The 5,575-nt window shown below is 36.1% G+C and overlaps 1 non-coding gene across 1 annotated transcript; it reads right to left on the reverse strand.

Moving 5' to 3' along the window:
* Nucleotides 1–4,906: 4,906 nt before the first annotated feature.
* Nucleotides 4,907–5,014, reverse strand: LOC112787345 (small nucleolar RNA R71). Its single transcript, XR_003194763.1, has one exon. It is a non-coding gene; the product is annotated as a small nucleolar RNA R71 (small nucleolar RNA).
* Between the last annotated feature and the right edge of the window lie 561 nt (nucleotides 5,015–5,575).

A 5,575-nucleotide genomic window follows, 5' to 3' on the forward strand; every position in this document is an offset into this window, starting at 1 on the left:
CCAAATTTTTGTATTAAAGGATTCTTTGTTGGTTTAGAAACTATACTAGCAACGAGAATTTATTTGTGAATTCTAAACCGTCAAAAATCCGTTCATCAAAAATGGCACCGTTGCCGGAAAATTGCAAACGTGTGCCTTATTATTGGTTATTGTGAATATTGTGAATAATTTTGCTTTTTCGTTTCTTTGTTAGTTGTTTCTAGTTTTAGGAGTCTAGTTTCATTATTCCTTATTAGTTTTTTTTTTATTTTCTCTTGATACTATGAACTCTCACCCCTATGACTATGAGTTTGGTTCAAATCATGTTGTAGGGAATGGAAGCTATAATGAGAACATGCATCAAGGATGGAACAATCAAAGGTGGGAGGAGCCACAAGGATTTGATCAACCCTTTCGGCAATAACCTCCTCCGGTCTCATATAGGTATAACTCCAATGCTAATGCATATCAATCTAATGGATGTGGTAGTCCTTCTTGTACTTGTCAACAACCACCACCATATGCCTATGAACCCCCTCCTCAACATCGCTTTGAAACACCATATTCACAAGCCCCCTACTACCAAACACCCTCGTATGATCCTAACCCATATCCACCATGTCAACTGATGAGCGGATAATTTATACGCTTTTTGACATTATTTTTAGTATGTTTTTAGTAGAATCTAGTTACTTTTAGGGATGTTTTCATTAGTTTTTATGTTAAATTCACATTTCTGGACTTTACTATGAGTTTGTGTGTTTTTCTGTGATTTCAGGTATTTTCTGGCTAAAATTGAGGGACTTGAGCAAAAATCAGATTCAGAGGTTGAAAAAGGACTGCTGATGCTGTTGGATTCTGACCTCCCTACACTCAAAGTGGATTTTCTGGAGCTACAGAACTCGAAATGGCGCGCTTCTAATTGCGTTGGAAAGTAGACATCCAGGGCTTTCCAGCAATATATAATAGTTCATACTTTGGCTAAGAATAGACGACGTAAACTGGCGTTCAACGCCAGCTCTCTGCCCAAATCTGGCGTCCAGCGCCAGAAAAGGAGCCAAAACCAGAGTTGAACGCCCAAACTGGCACAAAAGCTGCCGTTCAACTCCAAGAAGGACCTCTACACGTGAAACACTCAAGCCCAGCCCAAGCACACACCAAGTGGGCCCCGGAAGTGGATTTATGCATCAATTACTTACTCATGTAAACCCTAGTGACTAGTTTATTATAAATAGGACATTTTACTATTGTATTTGACATCTTTGTATCTTTGGATTACCTTATGATCCTTTGATCACATTTTGGGGGCTGGCCATCTCGGCCATGCCTGGACCTTCACTTATGTATTTTTAACGGTAGAGTTTCTACACTCCATAGATTAAGGTGTGGAGCTCTGCTGTTCCTCAAAGATTAATGCAAGTACTACTGTTTTCTATTCAATTCATCTTATTTCGCTTCTAAGATATCCATTCGCACCCAAGAACGTGATGAAGGTGATGATTATGTGTGACGCTCATCACCATCTCCCCTATGAACACGTGCCTGACAAACACTTCCGTTCTACATGAAATAAGCTAGAATGAATATCTCTTAGATCTCTTAACTGGAATCTTCGTGGCGTAAGCTAGAATGATGGCGGCATTCAAGAGAATCCGGAAAGTCTAAACCTTGTCTGTGGTATTCCGAGTAGGATTCAATGATTGAATGACTGTGACGAGCTCCTAACTCGCGATTGCAGGGCGTTAGTGACAGACGCAAAAGGATAGTAAATCCTATTCCAGCATGATCGAGAACCGACAGATGAATAGTCGTGCCGTGACAGGGTGCGTGAGCATATTATTCACTGAGAGGATAAGATGAAGCCATTGACAAGGGTGATGCCTCCAGACGATTAGCCGTGCCGTGATAGGGCATTGGATCATTTTCCCGAGAGATGACCGAAAGTAGCCATTGACAGTGGTGATGTATCACATAAAGCCAGCCATAGAAAGGAGTAAGACTGATTGGATGAAGATAGCAGGAAAGCAGAGGTTCAGAGGAACGAAAAGCATCTCCATTCGCTTATCTGAAATTCCTACCAATGAATTACATAAGTGTCTCTATCCCTATTTTATTAATTATTATTCGAAAACTCCATTATCAATTTATATCTGCCTGACTGAGATTTACAAGGTGACCATAGCTTGCTTCATACCAACAATCTCTGTGGGATTCGACCCTTACACACGTAAGGTATTACTTAGACGACCCAGTGCACTTGCTGGTTAGTTGTATCAAAGTTGTGACAAATTATGAATGTGTAATCACAATTACGCATACCAAGTTGCTTACGTGCCAGGAATAGTTTGAGCCTGGACATCACAATTTCGTGCACCAAGTTTTTGGCGCCGTTGCCGGGGACTTAATTGTTCCTGTTTGGCGCCAAGAATCGTCTGAGATCCCAATCCCGGCAACAACACCAAGTTTTTGGCGCCGTTGCCGGGGATTGTTCGAGTTTGGACAACTGACGGTTCATCTTGTTGCTCAGATTAGGTAATTTTCTTTTTGTTTTCTTTTCAAAAATTTTTCAAAAATATTTCAAAATTTTCTCACCTGTTTTCGAAAAAAAAAATGTTTTCAAAAATTTTATTCAAGATTTTTAAGAATGAATTCTAGTGTTTCATGAAGCAAGTGAAGCCTGGCTGGCTGTAAAGCCCTGTCTAAATTCTTTTGGACTGAGGCTTCCAAACCATCAGAGGTAAGTTACATGCTTGATAAATGATGAGCAGCAATTTGTTATCAAGAGCAATATACTCTGGTGTTACATGCTAAAGCTTGGCTGGCCATTGGCCATGTCTAGTGTTTTGGACTAGAGCTTTCATTGAAAGTTTGGCTGGCTAATGAGCCATGTCTAATTCCTGGACTGAAGCTTTAGACTAAGAATGCAAGATTCCTGGAATTCATGTTAAAAATTTTGGAATCCTTATTTTTTCTTTTTCATATAATTTTCGAAAAAAAAATCCAAAAAAATTAGAAAATCATAAAAATCAAAAATATTTTTCTGTTTCTTGTTTGAGTCTTGAGTCATGTTATAAGTTTGGTGTCAATTGCATATGCATCTTGCATTTTTTCGAAAATATCATGCATTCATAGTGTTCTTCATGATCTTCAAGTTGTTCTTGGTAAGTCTTCTTGTTTGATCTTGATGATTTTTTGTTTTGTGTCTTTTCATGTTTATCATATGCATTCTTGAATTCTTAGTGCGTAAGCATTAAAGAATTCTAAGTTTGGTGTCTTGCATGTTTTCTTTGCATTAAAAATTTTTCAAAAATATGTTCTTGATGTTCATCTTGACATTCAAAGTGTTTCTGGTGTTCATCTTGACACTTATATCATTCATGCATGCATTCATTGTTTGATCTAAAAATTTCATGCATTGCATCATTTTTCGTGTTTTTCCCTTGCATCATAAAAATTCAAAAATCAAAAAAATATCTTTCCCTTTTTCTCTCATCAAATTCGAAAATTTGAGTTGACTTTTTCAAAAATTTTTAAAATCAAGTTGTTTCTTATGAGTCAAATCAAATTTTCAATTTGAAAATCTTATCTCTTTCAAAATCTTTTTCAAAAAAATCAAATCTTTTTCAAAATTCTTAGTTATTTTCGAAAATTCCAAAAAAATATTTTTCAAAAATCTTTTTCTTATTTTTATATCAAATTTTCGAAAATAACATAATCAATTAATGTTTTGATTCAAAAATTTGAAGTTTGTTACTTGCTTGTTAAGAAAGATTCAAACTTTAAGTTCTAGAATCATATCTTGTGATTTCTTATGAATCAAGTCATTAATTGAGATTTTAAAAATCAAATCTTTTTCAAAACTAATTTCTAAAATATCTTCTCATCTAATCTTTTTCAAAAATTTGATTTTCAAATATCTTTTCTAACTTCCTAACTTCTTATCTTTTTAAAATTTGTTTCAACTAACTAACTAACTTTTTGTTTGTTTCTTAACTTTTTCAAAACCACCTAACTAACTCTCTCTCTCTCATTTTCGAAAATATCTTCCCTCTTTTTCAAAAATTTCTTTTTAATTAACTAATTATTTTTATTTTTTATTTTTGATTTCAAAAATTTTCGAAAATTACTAACATTTTTCAAAAACCATTTTCGAAAATCACTAACTCTTTTTCAAAATAATTTTCGAAAATTATCCCTCCTCCATCTCATTCTATTTATTCATTCATATCCTAACATCTCATCTCACCTCTCTTCCATCCTCACAGTTGTGTTTCTTCCATTATATTACATTCTTTGTCTCCCCCTCTTCTTCTACTCACACAGGAATCCCTATACTGTGGTATAAAGGATCTCCATTATTATTATTATTTTTCCGTGCCTTCTTCTTTGTCATATGAGCAGGAGCAAGGATAAGAACATTCTTGTGGAAGCAGATCCAGAACCTGAAAGGACTCTGAAGAGAAAATTAAGAGAAGCTAAAATACAACAATCCAGAGATAACCTTTCAGAAATTTTCGAACAAGAAAAGGAGATGGCAGCTGAAAATAATAATAATGTAAGGAAGATGCTTGGTGACTTTACTGCACCTAATTCCAATTTACATGGAAGAAGCATCTCCATTCCTGCCATTGGAGCAAACAATTTTTAGCTGAAACCTCAATTAGTTTCTCTGATGCAGCAGAACTGCAAGTTTCATGGACTTCCATCTGAAGATCCTTTTCAGTTCTTAACTGAATTCTTGCAGATATGTGATACTGTTAAGACTAATGGAGTAGATCCTGAAGTCTACAGGCTCATGCTTTTCCCTTTTGCTGTAAGAGACAGAGCTAGATTATGGTTGGATTCTCAACCCAAAGACAGCCTGAACTCTTGGGATAAGCTGGTCACGGCTTTCTTAGCCAAGTACTTTCCTCCTCAAAAGCTGAGCAAGCTTAGAGCTGATGTTCAAACCTTCAGACAGAAAGAAGGTGAATCCCTCTATGAAGCTTGGGAAAGATACAAACAGTTGACCAAAAAGTGTCCTTCTGACATGCTTTCAGAATGGACTATCCTGGATATATTCTATGATGGTTTATCTGAGCTATCAAAGATGTCACTGGACACTTCTACAGGTGGATCCATTCACCTAAAGAAAACGCCTACAGAAGCTCAAGAACTCATTGACATGGTTGCTAATAACCAGTTCATGTACACTTCTGAAAGGAATCCTGTGAATAATGGGACACCTTTGAAGAAGGGAGTTCTTGAAGTTGATACTCTGAATTCCATATTGGCTCAGAACAAAATATTGACTCAGCAAGTCAATATGATTTCTCAGAGTCTGAACGGAATGCAAGCTGCATCCAACAGTACTCAAGAGGCTTCTTATGAAGAAGAAGCTTATGATCCTGAGAACCCTACAATAGCAGAGGTGAATTACTTAGGTGAACCTTATGGAAACACCTATAACTCATCATGGAGAAATCATCCAAATTTCTCATGGAAGGATCAAAAGCCTCAACAAGGCTTTAATAATGGTGGAAGAAACAGGTTTAGCAATAATAAAACTTTTCCATCATCCACTCAGCAACAGACAGAGAACTCTGAACAAAATACT

This window comes from Arachis hypogaea, chromosome 20 (assembly GCF_003086295.3).
Source record: "Arachis hypogaea cultivar Tifrunner chromosome 20, arahy.Tifrunner.gnm2.J5K5, whole genome shotgun sequence".
Taxonomy (NCBI): Eukaryota; Viridiplantae; Streptophyta; class Magnoliopsida; order Fabales; family Fabaceae; genus Arachis; species Arachis hypogaea.